The sequence below is a fragment of the Triticum aestivum genome, chromosome 4D, assembly GCF_018294505.1.
Source record: "Triticum aestivum cultivar Chinese Spring chromosome 4D, IWGSC CS RefSeq v2.1, whole genome shotgun sequence".
NCBI classification, from domain to species: Eukaryota; Viridiplantae; Streptophyta; class Magnoliopsida; order Poales; family Poaceae; genus Triticum; species Triticum aestivum.
This window is the reverse complement of record NC_057805.1, coordinates 429,554,235-429,563,371: the sequence shown is the minus strand read 5'-3', so window position 1 is coordinate 429,563,371 and position 9,137 is coordinate 429,554,235.

Below are 9,137 nucleotides of genomic sequence, written 5' to 3'. Positions count from 1 at the left end.
AAGGATACTTGAATAAGAGTTTTTCTATGAAAGACCTTGGTGAAGCTGCTTACATATTGGGCATCAAGATCTATAGAGATAGATCAAGACACTTTATTGGACTTTCACAAAGAACATGCCTTGATAAGATTTTGAAGAAGTTCAAAATGGATCAGTCAAAGAAAGGGTTCTTGCCTGTGTTACAAGGTGTGAAGTTGAGTGAGACTCAATACCCGACCACTGCAGAAGATAGAGAGAAAATGAAAGTCATTCCCTATGCCTCAGCCATAGGTTCTATCATGTATGCAGTGCTGTGTACCAGACCTGATGTGTGCCTTGCTATAAGTATAGTAGGGAGGTACCAAAGTAATCCAGGAGTGGATCACTGGACAGCGGTTAAGAACATCCTGAAATACCTGAAAAGGACTAAGGATATGTTTCTCGTTTCTGGAGGTGACAAAGAGCTTGTCGTAAATGGTTACATCGATGCAAGCTTTGACACTGATCTGGATGAATCTAAGTCACAAACCGGATACGTATTTATATTGAATGGAGGAGCTGTAAGTTTGTGCAGTTCCAAACTGAGCGTCGTGGCGGGATCTACGTGTGAAGCGGAGTACATAGCTGCTTCGGAAGTAGCAAATGAAGGAGTCTGGATGAAGGAGTTCATATCCGATCTAGGTGCCATTCCTAGTTCATCGGGTCCAATGAAAACCTTTTGTGACAATAATGGAGCAATTGCCTTGGCGAAGGAATCCAGATTTCACAAGAGAACCAAGCACAACAAGAGACGCTTCAATTCCATCCGCGATCTAGTCAAGGAGGGTGACATAGAAGTTTGTAAAATACATACAGATCTGAATGTTGCAGACCTGTTGACTAAGCCTCTCTCACAAGCAAAACATGATCAGAACCAAGACTCCATGGGTGTTAGAATCATTACTATGTAATCTAGATTATTGACTCTAGTGCAAGTGGGAGACTGAAGGAAATATGCCCTAGAGGCGATAATAAAGTTGTTATTTATATTTCCTTATATCATGATAAATGTTTATTATTCATGCTAGAATTGTATTAACCAAAAACTTAGTACATGTGTGAATACATAGACAAATAGAGTGTCCCTAGTATGCCTCTACTAGACTAGCTCATTAATCAAAGATGGTTAAGTTTCCTAGCCATAGACATGTGTTGTCATTTGATGAACGGGATCACATCATTAGTGTCAGAGTAATTGGACACGGGTATCCCGAAGACGGCAAGACAATATTTCAAGACATCGGGGCTAGCAAACCCCTCAGTCCGACTGCCCGGCCGCTCCTGCCGGCTCCCCGTTCGACTGCTCCACCCGGCCGGCTGCCCGGCCGGCTGCCAGCTGACCGACTGCGCCGACCAGCCGGCTGCCGATTGCAGCCCGACGCGACACCGACAAGACATCGACGAGACGGTCGTACCCGAGCACTATTCACGTGTCACCCCAGCCATCATGTATAGTGTCACTTGTCCCCTGGCACTATTCATGAAGTGACCTAGGAGACAAGTATGACACTCACCCATGCCCCCATGCTACTAGCTAGCTTACATACAAAGCTACCTCACACTATAAAAGGAGCCATCAACCCATCCATCCAAGGACACTCACTCTCACGCACACTCATGGCCATGAGCATGACCGGCCACTAGCATGCCCTATATGCATATACCAGATCAGTTGTACTTGGCACTGATCTCAGATACAGCTCCAAGAGCAACCCTGTACCAGATATACTACAGATACACAGACATGCAGGAGTAGGGGTATTATCTCTCCGGAGAGCCCCGAACCTGGGTAAATTAGCGCGTGCTTCTCGCATACCCGCTCCCGGTCCTATCAGCAGCAGTCTTACCCTCACACTAAGCCCTTGTGGCATCTGTCGCCTCACACCCCCCCGTGAGAATACCACGACAGTTGGCGCCCACCGTGGGTCGGTACTATGCTACCGCGCTGCTGCTGGTTTCGCAGTCCGGGCGGGACCATCATCGCCATCATCACCGCGGCGTCGCGCCGTCCCTCCGATAGCGGTCGAGGGCTCGATATCGACACGCCCTCGGAATGGCCGCGAGGGGCGGCGCGTCCTCGCCGTCGGGACCATCTTCGCCATCACCGCCGCGGCGTCGCGCCATCTCTCCGGTAGCGCTCGGGGGCTTGACTTCGACGCGCCCCCAGAGCGGCCGCGCGGGACGGCGCGTCCTCGTCGTCAGCCTCGCCGCCTTCGTCATCGTCACCGTTGCAACGCCGATCGTTCGTCCGCGCACGCGCCGCGCGTGCGGTGCCTCGCTTCGATCGGCCGTATCGGTGCGCACGCCGTGCCACGTCGCCCGCGTCCGCTCCCCTCCGGGCTGCGCCTAGCTCGGGCTGGAGTGCGCGTTTGCTGCTCCATCCGTAGCCATACGCTACTCATACCATATCCCGTACACTAGCCATACATTGCCTCGCTTTGCTCTAGCGGGCAGCCCCGGCCTCCTCCTACTCCGCACGAGCACCAGCGTCGGGCCACGCCCGAGCTCCTCCGCCTGCGCGTGCCCCCGTGGCCTCGACCGCTGGCTGCCGCCCGGCCCATCCGCCTCCTGCCCCGCGCCCGGCTTCCGCGGCCTCTGCGCGGCCAACCCCGAGCTCGGCCCCTTTGCATCGGCCCGCACCTCCACAAACATGTGCCCCGGCCGTCGCCTGCGCCCGCCGGCTCCGGATCCCCGCCGGGTCGCCTCCGGCCGCGGCCGGGTGCCCCGCACCAACCGGCTCCGGGTCCCCGCTCCGAGTCGCCTCCGCCTGCGGCCGGGCGCCCCGCTTCGGCCGTCTCCGGGTCCCCGCCGGGTCGCCTCCTGCCCACCCTCACGCCGGCCTCTCCACCTCCTGCGCCGGCTCCGGTGGCCGCCCCGTTCCTCAACCCGGCCGCCGGCTCCCCAGGCCGGCCCGACCACCCGTCGGCTCTGCCTGCGCTGGCTTCTGCCGCGTCCGCACCCAGGCCGACTCCGCGCGCGCCGGCCGCCTGCCGGCTCCTGCCGCCCGGCCGACTCCACCACCTGCACTGGCCTCCAAGCCGCCCGCGCCGTCTCATCCGGGCCGTCTGCGTCCATGCGCCCTCCTCCCGAGTCGCCGCGCGGTGGGTCGCCGAGCCTCCTCTACATCCGCGCGCGTTGGCGCCGCCCCCCGCGCCGGCTGCAACGGCGGTCCGCCCGCCGGCTCGCGGCCCGCTCCGGCTGCAACCTCGCCTCCCCCGGCCGGCGCCTGCATCTCGGCCGCACCCCGTCGCCGGCCCTCCGCCTGCCGGCTCCAGCGCGCCCGGCCGCCTGCCGGCTCCCGCCACTCGGCCGGCCCTCCGCCTGCCGGCTCCAGCGTGCCCGGCCGCCTGCCGGCTCCCGCCACTCGGCCGGCCCCCCGCCTGCCGGCTTCACGCGTCCCCGCCGGCTCCCCCACCCGACCGCTGTGGTAGGCTGCCAGTGGAAAAGGGCGAGGCGTGGTCCGGTTGGAGAAAGGGAAAAGAAAGGAGTAGGGGCCGGCTGGGGAGAAAGTCAAAGGGCCGACTGCCCAAAAAAATAAAGAAGAGAGAGAAAAGAGAAAGAAGTCGACTGGGACAAAGAGAATAAAAGAAACACCCGCCCGGATGATTCGTCCGACTGCTTCGCCACTCGGACGGTCACTCGTGACCCGCGCTGTCGGCAGTGCCAAGCCGGCTGGTCTGCCTCCTGCTCCGACGGCACACCCAGCGGGTGCGCTGACGCGCCCCGCGAGGAGAGAAGACAAAGTAGTCGCCGGGAGATCCGGCCCGACTGCTCAGCAGTCGGCCCGAATCTCGGGGGCTACACCCAGCGGGTGCGCTGACGCGCCCCCGCGAGGAAAGAAGACAAAGCAGTCGCCGGGAGATCCGGCCCGACTGCTCAGCAGTCGGCCCGAATCTCGGGGGCCACACCGAGCGGGTGCGCTGACGCGCCCCTGCGAGGAAAGAAGGCAAAGTAGTTGCCGGAAGATCCGGCCCGACTGCTCAGCAGTCGGCCCGAATCTCGGGGGCTACACCCAGTGGGTGCGCTGGCGCGCCCCCACAGAGACAAGAGAAGAGTTTCGTCCGGCTGCCAGCAGCCGGCAAAAGAAGAAAAAGGGCGCTGCAAGACGCCTCGCCGCCTGGCCGGTCGAGCCTGACCGGCCGGGACCTTCCTTCGAGCGACCGGAGGCTCGAAGGCTACACCCAGCGGGTGCGCCGACTCTCTTCAGCAAACTCCGCCTCGGCTACACGAAAATTAATGTGAGCTCCTCACCCGCATATTTTTTCACCGCGAGAGCACGGATAACCCCGAGCGATGCTCGGGGGCTATCTCCGCATTTTATTACAGTTGCATCACTGTTCGCCCCGGCGCCAGCCAGAGTTGGCCCGGGGGCTGGCCGCTTGGCCTGAGACGTTAGTTCCCGCAGACGGCTTAGTAGCGTGCGCGGTACGAAAGGCCCACTCTTAGTCACAGACCGCAGAGCGGCTGTCCGACTGGCAAGAGTGAACGCTGGAGGCCACCCACGCGAAAAACGTCCGGGAAGAAAAACGCTTCGGGCGACCCGACCGTTTTCTTTAGGAGTATCTACTCGGTTGAACTCGCTCCCAGAATCTGAGTATTGTACACTCCACTCCGCGGCCCACTCTCAGCCACAGACCGCGGAGCGGCTGTCCGGCAAGCGAGAGCACAAGCCAAAGAGCGGAGGGAGCATGAAAAAGATTGAAGGGGGCTCGGACGAAACCGAGTCGGCACCCTCCGCATAAAACTTGCAATGCTAAAAGAAAACATTTGATATATCTGCGTGGACTAACTTCGTCCTTTTTATGATCATTTCCATGAACACTCGCGAAAAAACCTCCGCCCAACTTTGCCAAGTTGCCCGGAGGCTTGGGGGCTACTGTCAGAGTAATTGGACACGGGTATCCCGAAGACGGCAAGACAATATTTCAAGACATCGGGGCTAGCAAAGCCCCTCAGTCCGACTGCCCGGCCGCTCCTGCCGGCTCCCCGTCCGACTGCTCCACCCGGCCGGCTGCCCGGCCGGCTGCCAGCTGACCGACTGCGCCGACCAGCCGGTTGCCGACTGCAGCCCGACGCGACACCGACAAGACATCGACGAGACGGTCGTACCCGAGCACTATTCACGTGTCACCCCAACCATCATGTATAGTGTCACTTGTCCCCTGGCACTATTCATGAAGTGACCTAGGAGACAAGTATGACACTCACCCATGCCCCCATGCCACTAGCTAGCTTACATACAAAGCTACCTCACACTATAAAAGGAGCCATCCACCCATCCATCCAAGGACACTCACTCTCACGCACACTCACGGCCATGAGCATGACCGGCCACTAGCATGCCCTATATGCATATACCAGATCAGTTGTACTTGGCACTGATCTCAGATACAGCTCCAAGAGCAACCCTGTACCAGATATACTACAGATACACAGACATGCAGGAGTAGGGGTATTATCTCTCCGGAGAGCCCCGAACCTGGGTAAATTAGCGCGTGCTTCTCGCATACCCGCTCCCGGTCCTATCAGCAGCAGTCTTACCCTCACACTAAGCCCTTGTGGCATCTGTCGCCTCACACCCCCCCGTGAGAATACCACGACAATTAGAGAAAGATGTGATGGACAAGACCCATCCGTTAGCTTAGCACTATGATCATTTAGTTTATTGCTATTGCTTTCTTCATGACTTATACATGTTCCTATGACTATGAGATTATGCAACTCCCGAATACCAGAGGAACACTTAGTGTGCTATCAAATATCACAACGTAACTGGGTGATTATAAAGATGCTCTACATGTGTCTCCGATGGTGTTTGTTGAGTTGGCATAGATCGAGATTAGGATTTGTCACTCCGATTGTCGGAGAGGTATCTCTGGGCCCTCTCGGTAATGCACATCACTATAAGCCTTGCAAACAATGTGACTAATGAGTTAGTTGCGGGATAATGCATTACAGAACGAGTAAAGAGACTTGCCGGTAACAAAATTGAACTAGGTATGGTGATACCGACAATCGAATCTCGGGCAAGTAACATACCGATGACAAAGGGAACAAGGTATGTTGTTATGCAGTTTGACCGATAAAGATCTTCGTAGAATATGTAGGAGCCAATATGAGCATCCAGGTTCCTCTATTGGTTATTGACTGGAGATGTGCCTCGGTCATGTCTACATAGTTCTCGGACCCGTAGGGTCCACACGCTTAACATTCGATGACGATTTGTATTATGATTTTATGTGATTTGATGACCGAAGGTTGTTCGGAGTCCCGGATGAGATCACAGACATGACGAGGAGTCTCGAAATGGTCGAGAGATGACGAGGAGTCTCGAAATGGTCGAGACATGAAGATTGATATATTGGACCATGTTATTCGGACACCGGAAGTGTTCCGGATGGTTTCGGGTAAGATCGGAGTGCCGGAGGTGTTACCGGAACCCCTCGGGGGAACTAATGGGCCACCTTGGGCCCTATTGGAGAGAGAGGAGGGCAGCCAGGGCAGGCCCCCCTGGAGTCCGAATAGGACAAGGGAAGGGGGGCGGCGCCCCCCTTTCCTACTCCCTCTCCTTCCTTCCCCCTCTCTCGCTCTTGGTGGAATCCTACTAGGACTTGGAGTCCTAGTAGGACTCCCCTCCTTGGGTGCGCCCCCTAGGGCTGGCCGGCCTCCTCCCTCCCTCCTTTATATATGTGGAGAGGGGGGCACCCTAGAACACACAAGTTGATCTTTAGCCGTGTGCGGTGCCCCCTCAACAGTTTTACACCTCGTTCATATCGTCGTAGTGCTTAGGCGAAGCCCTGTGCCGGTAAGTTCATCATCACCATCACCACGCCGTTATGGTGATGAAACTCTCCCTCGGCCTCAACTAGATCAAAGTTCAAGGGACGTCATCGAGCTGAACGTGTGCAGATTGCGGAGGTGTCGTGCGTTCGGTACTTGGATCGGTTGGATCGCGAAGACGTTCGACTACATCAACCGCGTTACTAAACGCTTCCGCTTTCGGTCTACGAGGGTACATGGACACACTCTCCCCGCTCGTTGCTATGCTTCTCCTAGATAGATCTTGCGTGATCGTAGGCAATTTTTTTGAAATACTATGTTCCCCAACAGGAATATGGTATTTGCGGAAATGATCCTTGAATTTAGTCCAAGTAATTTGTTCGTCTGTGGGCCACATAGCCTTAGAATTATCCCACCTTATAGCGGCAGCTCCTTCAAGATAATGCATAGCGAACGGAACCTTCTCATCCTTTTCAGTGCTTGCAATCTCAAGCTTTTTCTCGATAGTCCTTAACCAATCATTGGCTTCCAAAGGATCGATAACTTGACAGAAACTGGGAGGCTTGGTCCTCTGAAAATCTGACAGCTTGGAGTGATGACCATTCTGATTTCCATTCTGCCCAACCATAGATTGCACACTTTTCAACAGCTCAATCAGAGCGTTGTTCCTTCTTTCTTCAAACATCCGCATGATTTGCTTAGTGGTGGGGCAGATGTGGCGGTGGAGGCGGTGGTGGATGATATGGCTCAGGGGAATGTCCTGCCTGTCTTGCTGAGCGCCGAACAGGGACATCCACTACAAAAAAAGACACATCCGTGACATTTTGGGCCGAACGAAAAAAAATTATGTCATACTTATGACACTTCTATGACGATAATTGTGACAAAACCCGGTATCATCATAGATATGGTGGGGTCCTACTTCTATGACAAAAAATCATGATAGAAAATGGGCTTTTCGTCCTGGGCGGGCCGGAGACGCAGCTGCATGACATTCTTTGGGCCGTCCATGACGGAAAAAACCGTGGTAGAAGCGAGGGCGCGGAAAATATCGGGGAGTCCCCGGTTACGGTGGGTGGTCGGGGGCCGAGCGATGCGCGTTTCTCTCGTACGTACTCGCGTGTGTGCGAGGCGTTGGACTCTAACGGAACCCGAGCGAGGCGTTGTGCTCTAACTGAACCCGAGTGATTGCACTGCAGGCTACGCGTTACTGAACCCGAGCGATCGATCGATGGCTGTTAACTGAACCTGATCGAGCGATTCCTTCGCTACTGCTGCTAACTGAAGCCGATCGATGCTGCCTCTGGATGAACAGTGAGCGTTGCGGGGGGTTTGGATGAACAGTTCCCGGTGGGGGTGGATGAACAGGACCCCGTGGTGTTGCCTCTGGATGAAGAGTACCCTGATCGATCGAGCCGGTTGGGGCTGGATGAATAGGACCCCGTGGAGGGCAGGATGAACAGGACCACCCCATGGAGGGCAGGATGAACAGTAGACGGTGGAGGGCTGGATGAACAGTAGCTCGTGGAGGGGTGGTTGAACATGAGCCCGTGGAAAGGGCTAGTTGAACAGTAGCCGGTGGAGTAGCGCACGGTGGAGGCTGCATGAACAGGAGCCCGTGGATGAACAGTCGCAGGTGGAGGCTGGAGGAGGTCAACGGTGGATGAACAGTAGCCCGTGGAGGCTGGATGGGGTCGACGGTGGAGATGAACAGTATCCCGTGGAGTCCCGTTATGCGGTACGTCACACCCCTCCCGATGAACAGGACCCCCGTTTCGACCGTAGGAGGTCCGTTTCCTCCGTTTTGCGGTACGCTAGACCCCTCCCGATGAACAGGATCCCGTTTCAAACGTGGCCGGTCGAACACAAGGCCGTTTCCTCCGTTCTGAGGTACGCCAGGCCTCGTTTCCATCGGCTGTTCCGTCCAAGCCCTCCCGATGAACACGACGACGCATTCCGTTCCGACCCAGCCAGTTGGCTCCCCATGAACACAACGACGACGCTGTTTCTCCATTCCGACCCAGCCATGTACACGAGCCCTGGCCGTACGTATGCGCGAGTAGGCGTTCGAGACCCTGCCAGTATGTACGTACGTGGCCGTATTTTCTTTCTTGCACACTGGCCGATGTACGTACGTGTACATGCTACGTGCGCGCCTCTACTACGACATGTGCGCGCCTCTACATCAACCAGTATGTACATACACGTTTGCGACCAGAATGACAACGCTACGTACGCTTCGACCAGGTGGGTCCCGACTGTCAGGCACTTCCTTGCGTGCGAAGATGTAGCTGGTGGGTCCCAGCAGTCAGGGGGGCGAATCGTTTTTTTTGCCCGGA